Source organism: Moschus berezovskii, chromosome 11 (genome assembly GCF_049115385.1).
Source record: "Moschus berezovskii isolate FMDL1 chromosome 11, NW_MosBer_1.0, whole genome shotgun sequence".
NCBI classification, from domain to species: domain Eukaryota; kingdom Metazoa; phylum Chordata; class Mammalia; order Artiodactyla; family Moschidae; genus Moschus; species Moschus berezovskii.
The window spans coordinates 79,287,833-79,306,393 of NC_142470.1; the positions used below are offsets into that span (position 1 = coordinate 79,287,833).

The following is an 18,561-nucleotide window of genomic DNA, read 5'->3' on the forward strand; positions in this document are numbered from 1 at the left end:
AGCTGTATATATCCACATTGCATATGAAGAAGAAATGAAATTTATGCCCAGTTATGAACAGAAATGTTACAAAGAATATCATATACTGAGAATAGCCTGCAAGGTTCTTTGAACAGTATCCCTTAGTGGTTTCAATAAAATGTCACTAACCACTTATCCCTAAGCCTCAAGTTCTCTTCATAAGAATGCTGTAGAACTGCATTAGTACTTTATATTGATTATAAATTAAGCCAAATTTCTATCTAAACATACAAGTATGTGCTTCAAGCACTGATTTGTGGCAAACACACAAAACATAATTCTCTTAAGAATTATTGTCCTTACGATAATGCACTTTTAAAGCTTTCATTTCATAGTTTGGTAATTAAGATCCACATGAAACACAATGCTTTGCTGAACATAGAAAACGTATCTGCATTATGATTATGTAACCCGGCCTTTGGTGGCACCTTGAAATTTAAAACAGTCATCTGTAGTTCAACCAGATACAAACAAGGGTTTTCAAGTGGTAATTACTTTGCAGCATTTATAGGTCTATATATCAGTCTGAATTGCAACTTTTAATTCCATTGTCTGGTGTGTGTGGTTGTTATTTGTTTCTTTTAGTGCACTGCCAAAATATAAATCAACATAAGCACAGAAATGCTACACTGATGGGGGGAATTTTCCAGTCGGTCATTTTCTACCTCAGGAAGAATGTTAACAGTAGCAAAGCGGGCGTGATAATCAGTGGAACCATGACTACAAGAAGTTTTCATGCTTTCTAGGTCAGAACAACTAAATCCAGAAAAATGACTAGAGTGGGAATCTGCTACGGACGGCATACTGTCACTGAGGGATGGAGCCTCAAATTCACTCGAGTTCGTGCTTTGTTGTTCTAACAACTGTGCATCCATGTCCTCTCGGGTCTCATTTATCTTCATGTTACTCTTTTTCCTCAATTTACCACTTTTTGATTTCTTTCCTGCCGTTGCTTCTTTGGACCACTTGGTGGCGCTGGATTTACCTTCGGGCAAGCCACCGGACGAACCCCCAGGATGGCTTCGGGTGGCACTGCCATCCTCCACACTACTGCTTCCACTGTTGTGCCTGAACTTGGATGGCTTTGATTCAATATCTACTTGAACCTCCATACTGTTACCTTCTTTGTCCAGTGGGATATAGGAATTCAGAATGGATCCTGCCATTGCCTTGGTGCTGGCATTATCACTAACTGTCCCCAAGCTGACTGTGCCAGACTCTCCACTGAGACTGTACCGTTCTTTCTGTACATCTGCTTGTACTTCCAACCTGTTGAAACAGTTTACCATGGCACTTCCTGACAGACTCCCTGTGATACTGGCTCCAGCGAGTGCCATGGTGCTGGCCGTCTCACTCAGGTTGTCCCGGATGGCTCCTATTCAATCCATGTGGCTCCTGCTTGCACTCAAACTGCCAGTCAAACCACCAACACTTCCCTCCCCTATGCTGGGGTTGTGTCTTGCTTCTGCTACTGAAGTTGTGTCTACAGCTGTATTTGTTCCACCAACATTTATATCATTTTCATCATCAAACTCAATTCTGACTCCTTTTCCATTGCCTGCTGAGACTCCACAACCTCCACTTTGACAAAGAGAAATTGGAACAACACCATAGACATAAGCTAACATAACAGGAACACCAATACCTACAGTTACTGCAGCTACAACGGGAGACACGATTACGGACAAATGTTACACCACCTGCTATGGCCAAATTCCGCTTGTGCTTTGAAACATCCTTGCCTTCATATCGATTGTGAATCTTCCGGCCCACATACACAGGAATACCAATGATCATGGCAGGGATAGCAATGCCAGCTATTAAGGCAATTCCTACGGGAGCACCAACAAGTGTGCCCAGCTGCCACAATATTTTCTTCTTTTGGCTCCAGGGTTTCTTCCCCCAGAAAGTACATCCTGATGGACTTAGATAATGTAAATCTGAGATTTCTTTCATACACAACCAACAAAACTCACAACCACAGACGGCACATGTTATGTGATTACAGCTCCCATCATTCATCTTTATTATATAAGCAGCACATCGTGGACATGGTTTTATATCATCAGCTGCTGCTCCAGACTCTTGACTATAACTAATGGATGAAGAACGTATAGTTCTCAGACATAAACTCTGAGCCCTCTCCTGTCGAGCAGCATCACAGGTCTGATTGGGGTGCCAAATCTGCTTACAGTGGTAGCAAAACTCTGTTCCACAGCCTTCTCACCCACAAGTTAATTTTGGACAGCTAGCACATCCAAATGCTATCACAGCATACCCACAGTCTGGAGCTGGACACCACGTACAATCAGGATCTGCAACGAGCCACCGTCTAAGCATAAATTCTTCATATTTTTCCATCAAGACATCATCACTTAATATCAAGTGGATATCATGGGGATTAAACCGTTCAGTACATTCTGGGCAACTGATATTAACTCTACTTTCAGAAATTTCTATCCTTAGATATTGTCACAAGCAATCCACACAAGATCTATGATGACAAGTCATTATCTCAGGAAATCTGTCTTTAGAATGCCTAAAAAGGCACAAGGGGCACTCTATAAAGTCTCCAACTTGTTTGCTGATGGAAGTTAGCCCATTGTCAGAGGAGGTATTTGTAGAGAAAATGGAGTTCTTATCAGTACCCATTTCATAATGTATACTCTCAATACTTGCAATTCCATCCACCCTGCCATTCAGCTCCCTTGATTTACGTTTGTTATCCTTTTTCCTCCGAAACAGAGAGCCTATTGAAATTCTTCTTTTTTTGGGTGCCTTTTTGACTGAAGGCAAGCTCACAGATGAAGCAGAAGACTGAAGATCTCGATCTGAACCCATCTGCCGATGTAAACTCATGTCTAAAATGCTCATTAGAATTGAGTCAGGGTCTGTGTTTACACACAGCCCTTCATTATATTTAAAGATAAAATCTATTTCTTGTTCTTGCATTCAGATTAAGTCATGATGCTCGAAAATCCTACTTGGTTCCTTCAGAGAATTCTTGAAAGAGTTCAATTTGTAGAAGACTTATCACGGATGTTCTTCAACTCCTCGGCAGGGCGCAGGGCTGCGGGCGAGCAGGCCCATCTCCCGGCGGCGGCGGCGCTGGCCAGAGGGAACACGGAGGAGGGTTCCTCAGAGCCGCCCAGGCGCCTCTCTGCTGGCGCGGGGGGAACGCAGAGGAGGGGTCCCGACGGCCGCTTTCCCGAACTCCTCCTCCGCAGTTCTGTCTTGACGGCGGCTCCCGGGAATCAGCGCCGCAACTGCCATTCTCGGCCCCGGCCCCGCTTCCCCCAGCCCCCGCTGTCTCCGCCCCGAAGAACAAGAAGTTTATCTCCAGGGTGAAAGAGGAGAGGGACAGTGCTACTGAGCTGGCCTGAACAGACAGATGACTTGATATGTGGCATCCAGTGAATTTTCTAAGTGCCTTAGCATCAATATCAATGCAGTTCAAGTTTGATATTTAAATTGGGAATTTGGTGGTGGTTGCTTGTTTTCAATGTGGCCTCTGGCAAGTCTCTACTCCAGCATGAGCTTAAGAAACTAGCCTGGCGTGCTGTGATTCATGGGGTCGCGGAGAGTCGGACAGGACTGAGCGACTGAACTGAATATAAAAAATGATAAAATGAACTTATTTACAAAACAAACAGGCTCAGAGATTTCAAAAACAAATTTATGGTTTTCAAAGGGGAAAGGTGAGGGGGCAGAATTAGGAGTTTTGGATTAACATATACATACTACTATGTATAAAGATGGAGAAGCTCTATACAGTCAGCAAAAACAAGACCAGGAGCTGACTGTGGCTCAGATCATGAACTCCTTATTGCCAAATTCAGACTGAAATTGAAGAAAGTAGGGAAAACCACTAGACCATTCAGGTATGACCTAAATCAAATCCCTTATTATTATACAGTGGAAGTGAGGAATAGATTTAAGGGTCTAGATCTGATAGACAGAGTGCCTGATGAACTATGGACAGAGGTTCGTGACATTGTACAGGAGACAGGGACCAAGACCATCCCCATGGAAAAGAAATGCAAAAAAGCAAAATGGCTGACTGAGGAGGCCTGACAAATAGCTGTGAAAAGAAGAGAAGCAAAAAGCAAAGGAGAAAAGGAAAGATATAAGCATCTGAATTTAGAGTTTCAAAGAATAGCAAGGAGAGATAAGAAAGGCTTCCTCAGCGATCAATGCAAAGAAATAGAAGAAAATAACAGAATGGGAAAGACTAGAGATCTCTTCAAGAAAATTAGAGATACCAAGGGAACATTTCATGCAAAAATGGGCTTGATAAAGGACAGAAATGGTATGAACCTAACAGAAGCAGAAGATGTTAAGAAGAGGTGGCAGGAATACACAAAAGAACTGTATAAAAAAGATCTTAACGACCAAGATAATCACGATGGTGTGATCACTGACCTAGAGCCAGACATCCTGGAGTGTGAAGTCAAGTGGGCCTTAGAAAGCATCCGAACAAAGCTAGTGGAGGTGATGGAATTCCAGTTGAGCTCTTTCAAATCCTGAAAGATGATGCTGTGAAAGTGTTACACTTAATATGCCAGCAAATTTGGAAAACTCAGCAGTGGCCGCAGGACTGGAAAAGGTCAGTCTTCATTCCAATCCCAAAGAAAGGCAATGCCAAAGAATGCTCAAACTACCGCACAATTGCACTCATCTCACACTAGTAAAGTAATGCTCAAAATTCTCCAAGCCAGGCTTCAGGAATACATGAACCGTGAACTTCCAGATGTTCCAGCTGGTTTTAGAAAAGGCAAAGGAACCAGAGATCAAATTGTGAACATCCGCTGGATCATCAAAAAATCAAGAGAGTTCCAGAAAAACATCTATCTCTGCTTTATTGACTATGCCAAAATCTTTGACTGTGTAGATCACAATAAACTGTGGAAAATTCTGAAGGAGATGGGAATACCAGACCACCTGACCTGCCTCTTGAGAAACCTGTATGCAAGTCAGGAAGCAACAGTCAGAACTGGACATGGAACAACAGACTGGTTCCAAATGGGAAAAGGAGTACGTCAAGGCTGTATATTGTCACCCTGCTTATTTAACTATATGCAGAGTACATCATGAGGAACGCTGGGCTGGAAGAAGCACAAGCTGGAATCAAGATTGCCGGGAGAAATTTCAATAACCTCAGATATGCAGATGACACCATCCTTATGGCAGAAAGTGAAGAGGAACTAAAAAGCCTCTTGATGAAAGTGAAAGAGGAGAGTGAAAAAGTTGGCTTGAAGCTTAACATTCAGAAAACAAAGATCATGGCATCTGGTCCCATCATTTCATGAGAAATAGATGGGGAAACAGTGTCAGACTTTATGTTTTGGGGCTCCAAAATCACTGTGGATGCTGATTGCAGCCATGAAATTAAAAGACGCTTACTCCTTGGAAGGAAAGTTATGACCAACCTAGACAGCATATTAAAAATCAGAGACATTACTTTGCCAACCAAGGTCTGTCTAGTCAAGACTATGGTTTTTCCCGTGGTCATGTATGGATGTGAGAGTTGGACTGTGAAGAAAGCTAATCCCCGAAGAATTGATGCTTTTGAACTGTGGTGTTGAAGAAGACTCTTGAGAGTCCCTTGGACTGCAAGGAGATCCAACCAATCCATCCTAAAGGAGATCAGTCCTGGGTGTTCATTGGAAGGACTGATGCTAAAGCTGAAACTCCAATACTTTGACCACCTCATGCGAAGATTTGACTCATTGGAAAAGACCCTGATGCTGGGAGGGATTGGGGGCGGGAGGAGAAGGGGATGACAGAGGATGAGATGGCTGGATGGCATCACCGACTTGATGGACATGAGTTTGAGTGAACTCCGGGAGTTGGTGATGGACAGGGAGGCCTGGCGTGCTGTGATTCATGGGGTCGCAAAGAGTCGGACACAACTGAGCGACTGAAGTGTACTGAAATGAATTGATATATAAAACAGATTATCAATGAGGGCCGGCTATGTAGCACAGGGAACTCTACTCAATATTCTGTAATGACCTATATGGGAAAAGTGCCTGAAAAAAAATGGATATATGTATCACTGAATCACTTTATTTAATCCTGGAACTAATACAACATTGTAAATCGATTATATTCCAATATGAAATAAAAATTAAACAATAAAAAAATGAAGAGCCCTTCTTTATTTATGTGAAAAGAAGGTTATCTATGTGAAAAGATACAAAATAAATGCATTAAAATTCTAATTTTGTCACAGAACTGTATATAAACAGTAGATCTTTTCTTCTACAGGTATTTAATTTTTGGAACCCCCCCTCAGTTTATTTTACCCTAATTTTTATTATTTACATATTACGTGTTTTGCAAAAAATAATGCATTTCAATTGTAGAAAAATTAAAAAATATAGAGACAGAGAAAAATGTCTCACTTCATCGACTCTAAATGGCTGTATCCTACTCCACTGTTTGAAGTAGCATCTGTGTGATTCAGCCCTTAAGGGTTGGCTATTTCTCCCCTAGCTGTTAGCCTTTGTAAAGAATGTTCTGATAAACATTTTGCTCAAGTTAAAAAAAAAAAAAATTAGTTCTACTTTCTTGATTCAAAATTATTCCACCAAATTAGGATCCTTCCTATACTGGTTGCCAGATCAATCTGTTTACATAGGTATTCATGCCATGTATGAACAAAGAGTTTCATTCCTTCCTTTCTCATCAGTATATATTTTATTTCCTTTTCTTGTCTTGCAGTAGTTAGGACTTCCAGTTTGCTTGTGAAGAAGAATGGTGAGAGTAGACATCTTTGCCTTGTTCCTGGTCTTAGGGGAAAAACCACCCACTTCTCACCATTAAATAAGTTAGCTGTAGTTATTTGTAGATGTTCTTTATCATGCAGGTGAAGCTCCCTTCTTTTCCTAGTTTGCTGAGGGTTCTGACCACGAATGGATGTTAGATTTTGTCAAAAGCTTTTTATGAATCAATTAATATGATCATATATTTTTCTTTTTTAGCCTATTGATGTTGTGGGTTATACTGATTTTTTTTATATGTTGTTGGATTCTATTTGCTAATATTTGTTGAGGATTCAGATTAAACTATTTAAGTTGCAGCCATGAATAAATCACTCCCTTGTTCAAAAGCTTCAATGGCTCTCAAGTGCATCAACTAAAATCCACATTCCTTAGTCATTTGAAGCTTTCTATTATCTGGCCTCATGTTACCTTTTTGTGCCCCTCCCCTCTCCCACTACTTTCTTGACGTACCCTCTATTTCCCTAAACACATCTTGTGTTTGAACATTCTGTTCTCTTCATTTGGAACTAGGCATAATATTCAACTTTCCTCCACTCCCATTTTTCTGAAATTCAGTTTTTATTCTGATACCCAGCTCAAATTATAACCTTTTTTCCATACTGGGAATTGTCTTTTTCATCTCTATCTCTTGAAACAGAATGTCTCATTTATAAGGTACTTATGAAAGGACCTGGAATTTAACTTTGACCTCATTTCTCAGAATCAGACTTTCAGTCTTTGTTTTTGTTTTGTTCCCCCGCCCCCCGCCATATATTGAGATCATCTAGTCCAGCTTTTCAAGCAGAGTTTCAATTCCCTCTATATTATCTCAGAAAGAAAATTGTTTCTGTGATGAAGCATTCACTGTCTCATGACCTATCCCGTTGCTGGATTTTGTAACTGTTAGAAGGTTTATGTGATATTTACCCAAGTTTTGCCTACCTCTGACTTCCACTGTGGGCTTAGCAGTCACTGGAGAAGCTTGTAGCTTTCATGATAAGGTTTTAGGGAGGCTTCATGGTGGAGTGGAAAGATCTTAGGCTTTAGATTTGGGCAGTCTTGGGATCAAAGTCCACTGTGCTACTTATTAACTGTACTCTCTTGGATGAGTCAGTGGATTTGTCAAAGCCTCTGTTTCCCCGTCTTTAAAATGGGGACAGTGATATCTTTCTAGGAGAATTGTTAAAATGAATGACAAAGTGTTTGCTTGAAATAAATTATGTAAAACTTCAAGCACAGCACCTGGAATAAATTAAGTATTCATCAAATGAGAGCAATTATTGAGCTCCCACTGTATACACAATGCTAGGTATCATGGGGAGTCAGATAAGTGTATAAACTAATCCTTCCCTCTTAAGAAGCTTAAGGCTAGTTTCAATTGTGTCCTGAATTTGTTGCTCCAGATGGAGTGAAGTGAAAATTTTGTCCTTTCACTTGCCCAGGCATTGAGTCCAGCTTGGCAGATGAGGGTTGTCGTTCCTGGCGGGGACAATGTCACAGTTTCCTGGCATCAAGACTGGCCTGATATATGATCAATTCAGTTGAAGTTTCCAGTGGTGGTTTGGAAAGGCCAGACTGTCAGTGTGATGCTTGTGTGGGAAAAAAAAAGTGAAACAGACCCTCAGGGTTTACTGGGTGAGCTGAGTGAGCTGTGGACAGTGGGCAGGAGGGGGGAAAACAAATTGGAATTGCTTAGAACTTTCTTTTCATGTCATCAGAAGACTTTGTGGGGACAAGTATCTGTTTTCAGAGACAATAATTCACAGTGATCCGAACCTTCTCTTTCTCTTTTAACATTGGTATACTCTTCTCCCTCTTTCTCACGCTACCACTCTCATTTCATGACCTGTAAAGATAACAGTATGTAACTCATTTTGGTTGGGTCAATGCAGTGGTTTTTTTTTTTTTAAGCTGTGAACTGGTATTAAGGTTCTAAGCACCCTGGGCATTTTATTAAATGTTTTGTGGACTTAACGGACAGTAGGTAATGGCTGCTTTGAACATTTTCTAGGCTAACATGCCAGTGGCTGATTTCTATGATGTACACCTCTTGGGACTTTGCCACAGGTTGGAGTAGATGTAGAACTAATTCCTGTGGGAAACTTCACTGCTCTTCTTGGCCCCCTTCTAGGTGGAGGTTCAGTGGATTTTCATGCTGGCTCTAGTCCTGATTAGGCTTCTTAACTTGGCAAAAGAGGACATTAGCCCCACCTTCCACTTGGTTTGTGGCCAAAGCATATTCAGTCTTCCCTTAAGGGGAAGAATGGATTATCTTAAACCTCAGACTTTTGCCTGATAACTTCAAACTCTGCAGTCTGTTCTTATCAGAAGCTCATTTTAAAGAAATAATGTTCAAGGAGGATGACTTGAAGGATAAGTCATTCATCTGTTTCCCTATATTCTAAATATTATCCTAGAGACAAAGGATATCATCCGATGGGGGCAGACTTGGACTGCATTGTCTCGGTCTTTCAAGTAATTCATTTTGAGGAGTTGAAATTTGTCTATTCATCCATTTGGGCCATTAGTCTGTGGGCTTCCCAGGTGGCGCTAGTGGTAAAGAACCCACCTGCCAACAGAGGAAATGTAATGAGATATGGGTTCAATCCCTGGGTTGGAAAGATCCCTGGAGGAGGGCATGGCAATCTACTCCAGCATTCTTGCCTGGAGAATCCCATGGACAGAGGAGCCTGGTGGGCTGTATTCCAGAGAGTCGCAGAGACTTGGACACGACTGAAGTGACTTAGCACACACACATTACTCTATACTGAAGAGAAGCCCCTTGAAACCTGCTGTTGTATTCACTGTGGGTCATTGTTGCAGGTGGAATTCCTTCCAACGCGCCACATTGGGGCCCAAAGAAAATACTCCATGGTTTTAGTATCAATACAAGCTGTGCTTCATCTGGGGACCTGTTTTTACCTTTTAGAAATCAGCAGACTTGTAACCAGTATTACCCTCTGTGTATTTGCCCTGGGAAGCATACTGTCAAATTTGTGTCTCTGCTTAGCGTTGTGTCTTGTTCTTCAGTCGCTAAGTTGTGCCTGGCTCTTTGTGACCCCATGGACTGCAGCATACTAACTTCCCTGTCTTTCACTTTCTCCTGGATTTTGCTCAAGCATTCTGTCTTACTCCCTGCTTTTCTCTCATTTGTCTGCTTTATTTTCTCTTCAATTCAGCCTTCTCACTGAAACAAAACTCTAGTTATACCATATGGATATATATATAACTAGCACAAATCCCTTTATAAGCAAATCAGGGTAGGTCTAAATTTGTAAAAGCCTTCTCTCCCTTGATGAAGGTCAGCATGGTATGTGGAAAATTCCAGAGGAAAAAGCAAAGGGGAGGTAGTCTCCTTAGAGAACAAAGGTCAGCATCTGTTTGCATCTTAATTTTGCAAAACTCTCCTCTCTTACTGGCTACATGCAATACCTTCCAGCCACAAGGTTTAGTTTTCTCAGGACATCATGGCAGATGTTCCCGAAATGGAATATCAGGCTTGTTGACCAGAAATGCAGTCATACTGGGTGGAGATTGTGGTCACAAACAAAGCCAAACACATCTTTTGTCAAGACCCTAAGTTCCCAGTCTGTCTTACCTCTTAGAAGACCAGCAGCTGTTCTGAACACCCCTCACCACCTGTTCCCCCCACCCCACAGCATGACACAGCCTCCAGAGTTCCATGTGCCTCTGGGACCCTGCTTGTATCTGATTTTACAGATCTCTATCTTTATTTTACCCACGAAGAGACAGGAGGGCCAATGAGCTCTGTAAAATCTTGATGAATATTGGGGATGTACTTGGGATGACCCCTAGGAGAAGTCATGGACTCCTCAAGCCGAGAATGTCTTCCTCAGCCATGGCCTGTCCTCTTGATGTGTCCTCTTTCCTCATACTCTGTGCCCTCTTTTCAGCCAAGGGCAGTCTCCCCCGAGTGCTATCCATCCTTAAGGGCTCACCTGAGTCCTTGACATTCTGTCCACACCACTAACAGTTACCACTTCACACCTGGAATTATGGCAGCCTTAGGCCTGGAGCACGCTTGGCCCTTAAATTCTGCTATCCGTGTAGTTAGGCCATTTCATTTGTCCATGGTTCCACTCCAGCTAGATTGTAAGCTTCTGGAGAACAGCACAGACCTCCTAACCTTGGTCTTTCATCTCTCACAAACATTCACATGATTCTGGGCACCATTGGGTACTCAAAAGTTTCTCTTCCTTCTCTTCTGTTCTACACTTCCTCCTCCTCCTGCTGTTCCTTCTATTTGTGAGGCTCTGTTTTAATCAGTTTTGTGGTGGTAATAAGGAACCTCCAATCCTCAGTGGCTTAGAAAACAGATCTGTTCCCATGTCTTAAACACTCCAGGTCAGCTATGGCTCTGCTCCCTCTGCCTTCTCATTGGGGACCCCAGCCAAAGGCAAAGCCCTCATCTGAGATGAACCATGGCTGAAAGAAAGAGCAGGAGAACTGGGAGAAACTCCTATTGTCCTTAAAGCTTTTCCTCTCTCATTTCCATTCACATCCCATTGACTCAAGAAAGTGACACAGGCCACCCTGACATAGGTGACAATGGGAACCCCACCTGTAGGAAAGCTCTTAAGCCTCATGGCAATGGTGAGATGTGTGATTGTGTTTCAAGAAAGGGAGCCAAGAGTTGGGAGCAATGACACCTTTACCACCGATTGCGACTAGGTACTTGGTCCTGCTGGGAGCATCACATAAGGCAATGTGTGTCCATCTGCAGGTGTAGTAGTTTTCTGGCATGAAATGGTGTTAAGTCTAGAGCCACCTGTGCCTTTTTCTGTCACCCATCTGCCTGAGGGGGCTGTATGCAGTAGAGAATAAGGGTCACCTTTAGAGAGTGGGTGTGTGGTGGTAGTTTGAGAGTCAGAGAGAGAGGCAGTACATACCAGCTTGAAGGCAGCACTGTCTGAGCTCTTGAATCCATCTGACCTAATGCCTGGTTCACCACGTTTTCCTCCAACATACTTCTTTTCTTGAATAAGCTAGTTTCAGTTTGATTTCTGTCCTTTTTATCAGGAGTCCTGATCTTTGTGGTGGATATGACATTTGGATGATTTTCTAAAAATGCCACTTCTGCTCCAGATCTGTTAACACAGCTTTTGTTTAAATAAAATTCCTTTCTTTTTTCCAGAAGTATTCATTGAGCAGAAAAATGTGCCAGGTACAATGTTAGACCTGGAAATAACAATTGTAGCTCATTATCTGAAGCAAGTTGTCCTTCAAGTTTTTCCAATTTTTGTTTAGTGTAAAAAAATATTACATTGGGTTTCTCTTCGAAAACTCTTGACAATGTATTTTTTTCTGTTTTGTTTTCACCTCAGTTCAGTTCAGTTCAGTCACTCAGTCGTGTCCGATTCTTTGCGACCCCATGAATCACAGCACGCCAGGCCTCCCTGTCCATCACCAACTCCCGGAGTTCACTCAAACTCATGTCCATTGAGTCAGTGATGCCATCCAGCCATCTCATTCTCTGTCGTCCCCATCTCCTCCTGCCCCTAATCCCTCCTAGCATCAGAGTCTTTTCCAGTGAGTCAACTCTTCGCATGAGATGGTCAAAGTATTGGAGTTTCAGCTTTAGCATCAGTCCTTCCAATGAACACCCAGGACTGATCTCCTTTAGAATGGACTGGTTGGATCTCCTTGCAGTCCAAGGGACTCTCAAGAGTCTTCTCCAGCACCACAGTTCAAAAGCATCTAGTGTTCCTTTAATATGCAAGGTAGTTTTCCATGGTTATAATCATAGTGTAACTCAAATTTAGAATTCTGCTTTTGCTCTTAACATGAAATTGTAAGATCTTCATATTCACAACATTAAATTTCTGTTTCTCGGCATGGTTGACATTTTGGGGCCTGTGTTATTCATCATAAAATGTTTAGCAGGATCTCTGGTCTCTTCTCATTAGATCACGTGGAATTCACCCTCCATCCCCAGCTCAGACAACAGAAAATGTCTTCAGATACTGCCAGATGTTATTTGCAGGGGCAAAATTGACCCCCACTTGAGATCTATTGCTGTGTAAGGCTCTTTTGACTTAACATCGTAATTTTTTTTTTAAATTTGATTTTGACTGTGCTGAGTCTTTGTTGCTGCGTGTGGGCTTGTTCTAGTTATGGTAAACTAGAGGTTGTGAACTATGGGGTTGTACTGTGCTGTGCTTTTCGCTCAGTCGTGTCCAACTCTTTGCGACCCCATGGACTATAGCCTGCCAGGATTCTCTGTCCACGCGGATTCTCCAGGGAAGAATACTGGAGTGGGTTGCCATGCTCTCCTCCAGGGGATCTTCCTGACTCGGGAATTGATCCGGGGTCTCCTGCATTGCAGACGATTGTTTACCAGCTGAGCCACCAGGGAAGCCGGAACTGGGGCTGCTTTCTAGTTACGGTGCTCAGGCTTCTGACTGCGGTGGCCTCTCTTATTGTCCAGCATGGGCTTAGTTGTCCTGTGGCATGTGGGATCTTCTTGGACCAGGGATCAAACCCATGTTCCCTGCATGGGCAGGCAGACTCTTAACTACTGGACCACCAGGGAAGTTCAAAACGGTAATTTTCTTAATCAACTTTTATGTTTAGACATTTAGATTACTCCCAATTTATTGATGATACAAATAATGCAGAAATAAATACTTTATACTGTACCTTCTTATTTTATAAAAATTTTTTTCCTGAGAATAAATTCATCAAGGTCAAGAGGTGGTAACACTTTTAGGACTTTGATACTTATTGCCAAGTTGCTTTTCTAAAGAAATCCCACCAATCTCCCCTATGAGGTACAATTAATGAATGTAATCATTTCCCTGCCCTCTTGCTAATACATAGTCTAATACGTTGTAATTTCAATGCAATTTCAACTTCATGTGAAGAAAGGAATCTAGAATTTGGAGTCAAACTGGTCTGGATCAAAACCCAGCATTAGCATTGATAGCATGTTGACCTCAGTGAGTTTCTCAATCTATCAGCCCTGATGGCCTCTTTGTAGAATTAGTACAATAATCCATACCTTGCAGGGTTGTTATGTTCAAAAGAAACTATTAACTGTCATTGTCCATTATTGCCTTGGATGCTCAGAATACCTCTCCCTATGAAGTAGTCACTGGAAAGTATTCTTGTTTCATGAAGGCTGGAGAGGGGAAGGAATGTACTGGGATCACACAGGAGATTTGTGCTTCCCACAGAGGTGGAGGTTCATTGCGTCAGAGAGGTTGTTGCTTCATTTTGACCATCTGTGCCTGCTTCCCCAGTGTCTGCCCTGCTGGAGGCTGTGGGGGCCATCAGAGAAAGGGGTGGCAGAGATTACTGTCTGATACCTGAAATTATAGGAGTGGTAGGCAGAAATGACAAGACTGATGGCTGAGCTGGGTGGAAACCTATAATAAAGGCTGTGGGTGCTGTGGGTGTACTCAGGAGGATGGGAATACTGGGGCCCATAGGTTTAGGGGTAGAAAGCTTTATAGGGACTTAGGATGACTGCAGGTGAGCACTCTGGAGGTAGAGGGGAAGACAAGGAGGCTTGTGGTTAATGAGTGTGTCAGTTAATGGGGACAAGGAGGAGCCAGGATGAATGAGGAGCCCAAGCTAGCACTGAGGGTAGCAGGAAGGTGCTTAGGAGCAAGCAGTGAGGGGGTGAGGGAGAGCAGGGAGGGTGGAGCATAGGTAGAGTCAGGACACGGTGACAGGACTGGCCCTGCATCCTGTCCTGCTGTTGCTGTGGGGGTGTTTGGACTAGGCATTTGTAAAGGAATTGATGGGTGGCTGAATGGACCAGAAATCTGATTTGAGCCCATATTAGCAGTATTATTTTTTTAAACTATATTCCTCTGCATAATTAAAAAAATTATTTATTGTTTGGCTGTACTGGGTGTTCATTGATGCATGTGGGCTTTCTCTAGTTGCAGCAAACGAGGGCTGCTCTCTAGCTGCGGTGTGTGGGCTTCTCATTGCAGTGGCTTCTCTTGTTGTGGAGCACAGGCTCTAGGTGTGTGGCTTTGAAGCACATGGGTTCAGTTGTTGCCATGCGGCATGTGGGATCTTAATTCCCAGACCAGGGATCGAACTTGTGTCCCCTGCACTGACTGGCAGATTTCTAACTGGACCACCAGGGAAGTCCACAGCAGTATTCTTGATGGAGGTGACAGAAATATAGCGGGTACAATTTTTTTCCAAATTGGAGTGTAGTTGATTTACAATGTTTCAGGTGTACAACAAAGTGGTTTCCCAGGTGGCACTAGTAGTACAGAATCTGCCTGCCAATACATGACGTGTTAAGAGATGCGGTTCGATCCCTGGGTCCGGAAGATTCCCTTGGAGGAAAGCGTGGCAACCCACTCCAATATTCTTGCCAGGAAAATCCTATGGACAGAGGAGCCTGGTGGATTACAGTCCATAGGGTCACAAAGAGTCTGACACGACTGAAGCGACTTAGCACGCACACATGCACGTAAAACAGAGTAATTCAGTTACTTTTTAGGTTATTTTGCACTTTGGGTTATTATAAGATATTGAATACAGTTCCCTGTGCTATAGAGTAGGTCCTGGATGTCATCTATTTTATATATGTGATTTAGTTGCTAAGTAGTGTCCTACTCTTGCTATTCCACGGACTGTAGCCTGCCAGGTTCCTCTGTCCATGGGATTTCCCAGGCTAGAATATTGGAGTGGGTTGCCATTTCCTTCTCCAGGGGATCTTTCCAACCCAGGGATCAAACCTGGGTCTCCTCCATTGCAGGCAGGTTCTTTACTGACTGAACCAGCAGGGGAGCCCATTTTTATATACAGGAGTATGTATCTGTTAATCTTAAACTCCTAATTTGTGCCCGCCTCCAACGTGGCAAACCTTAAGCAAAAAGAAAATACTACTATTGGTAGTTCTTTGAAGTTGGAAAGAATTGCCCTGTGACCCAGAAATTTGACTCTTAGATGTGTGGCCCTCAAAATGGAGAACAGAGGCTCAGACAAAACTTGTGTGTACATGTTTATAGTAGCACTACTCACAAGAGCAGCAAGGTGGAAATAACTCAGATGTCCATTAATGGATGAATGGACAAGCCCGATGTGGTATATGCATATAATGGAATGTTATTCAGCCACAGGAAGGAAAGATTCTGATGCACACTATGTGGATGAACCTTGAAGACTTTATGCTAAGTGAAAGAAGCCAGAGACAAAAGTCACATGTTGTAGGATTCTGTTTACACAACATTGTGAATGTGCTAAATGCCACTAAAGCATGTACTTTATAGTGGTTAATTCTATGTTGTGTGAATGTCACCTCATAAAGGGTCACTCCCACAGCTTTAGAAAGGACAGGCACGTGTCTGGTCCTTAGAAACAGCCAGAAACAAGGACTGCAAGGCCCCTAGGAGGCTTCCCTGTGCTGCTTTCCGTGCATCCGTGGCATGCTCTCACCTTCGTGCAGGGAATGTGGCAGTTGATGGCACCCAAATGCCTGAGCATGGCGGCCTCCCTGTCTGTCCTTCTCTGTGATGATGTTTCCTTATTGACCCAACATCCATCATCCGCTCACTCCTGAGTCATTCAAATGCAGCGGAGAGAGGGTCATAAAAGCCTGCAGGGGGTGGTGAACGGGAGGCATCAACAATGCTGGGGTAAAACCAACTCTGGGGCCCATACACAGATTAGATTTCAAGGGAACAGAAAAAGATCTTGCCAAATAAGCTCACTTCACAAATGTATTAGGAATGTTCAAAGTAAGCGCCACCTTTCTGAGGAGCTCCTCCTTCTAGCTCTTGGCTCCCGGCTAAGTTATTAGGATGAGCGATTATCCTCCCCGTGTGCATCCTGCTTTCCTGTGCCATCATTGTCCAGCGGGCTCCCTGCCAGCACCCCTTTTTCTGCTGTCATCCTCCCCACAGTTTCACAAAACATCAGCCGTAAAAGATAATCGGATCACGCCGCACCTTTCCCAGACCCTTCAATGCCTCCCCAGCATTTAGAATTAATTCAGACCGTGTACTGGGGTCTACAACTCTGTACCTCAGTGGCTGTCAACGCTGCTTAAGCTTTTGAATCACCTGGAGTGTGTTTAAACATACTGATGCCCCAGCTCTCCTCAGACCAATTGAAGCAGAGTAAGAAGATAAGGGCCTGGGCAGGAATATTTTCTAGACGCTGTGGAACTGATTGTATCTTTGCAGCCAGAGTTGAGAACTGCTGCTTTATGTGGCCTCCTAGCTGCCTGCCTTTCTGAATTCTTCTTCATCACTATCCCCTTCATTCCCACACTCCTGCCACATTGGCCCTCTTTCAATTTCTCAAGCCCAGATAAACTCATCCTGACCCCAGGGCACTTAACCTGGAATGCCTAACCCTTGAGTCTTCTCTTGATTGGCTCCTCCTTGTGTTTCAGATCTCTGCTCAAATTTCACCTTCTCAGAAAGTCCTTCTAACCCTCTGATCATTTTTTTTTTTTTAAGTTATCTCCACAGTTTTCTTCCCAGTTGCTTTCTAGCAAGTCATCTTATTTTCCTCTTTTCACAGCACTTGTCACCATCTGAAACTTAAAAGAAGCCTGTTCATATCCTGTCTCATAAGAATGTTAATTCCACGAGAAAAGGGACCTTTGAGAACAGTTTCTGAAATTTAAAGTACAATGGAACCCTTGCATCCCAGTATCCATGTCATTTCGACCTGGGTTGTTCATACGGCTGTTGAGCACTTTATATACAGCTAAAGGAGATCAATCCTGGGTGTTCATTGGAAGGACTGATGCTAAAGCTGAAACTCCAATACTTTGGCCACCTCATGCGACGAGCTGACTCACTGGAAAAGACTCTGATGCTGGTAGTGATTGGGGGTGGGAGGAGAAGGGGACGACGGAGGATGAGATGGCTGGATGGCATCACCGACTCTGTGGACATGAGTTTGAGTGAACTCCGGGAGTTGGTGATGGACAGGGAGGCCTGGCGTGCTGTGATTCATGGGGTCGCAAAGAGTCAGACACGACTGAGTGACTGAACTGAACTGAACTGAATCCAAACTGAAATGTGTTGTAAGCATAAAATACACACTGATGTTTTAAAGACTTAGTATAAAAAAAATGTAAAATACCATTTTAATAGTTAAATTTTTCTTAATTGAAGTAATCTGTGAAGTTGTGTTTCAAGTGTACAGCAAAGTAATTCAGTTATATATGAATTACTTCCCAGGTGGCACAGTGGTAAAGAATCCACCTGCCGATGCAAGAGACATGGGTTTGAACCTTAGATTGGGAAGATCTCCTGGAGCAGGAAATGGTGAATTACTCCAGTATTCTTGCCTGGAAAATTCCATGGACAGAGGAGTCTAGTGGACTACAGTTCATGGGGTTGCAAAGAGATGGACATGGCTGAGTAACAGAGCATACACACACACATTTAAACTTTTTCAGATTCTTTTCCATTATAAGTTATTACAAGATATTGAGTATAGTTTCCTGTGCTATACAGTAGGTCTTTGTTGGTTTTCTTTTTTTTAATACATACTAGTGTGTATATTTTAATCCCAAACTCCTAATGTATCCCTCTCTCCCCTTCCCCTTTGGTAACTGTTGTTTGTTTTCTATGTCTGTGAGTCTATTTCTGTTTTGGAAATAAATTCATTTGTACTTTTTAAAAATTCCACGTATAAGCAAATCATGTATTTGTCTTTTTCTATCTGACTTGCCTCACTTTATATGATAATCTCTAGGTCCTTCCATATTGCAGAAGATGTTATTTCATTCTTTTTTATGGCTAAGTAATATTCCATTTGTATG

The 18,561-nt window shown here is 42.8% G+C and overlaps 1 pseudogene; it reads right to left on the minus strand.

The window, feature by feature from the left end:
* Positions 1–491: 491 nt before the first annotated feature.
* LOC129539291 (E3 ubiquitin-protein ligase RNF19A pseudogene) lies at positions 492–3,104 on the minus strand (annotated as a pseudogene).
* Positions 3,105–18,561: the final 15,457 nt, after the last annotated feature.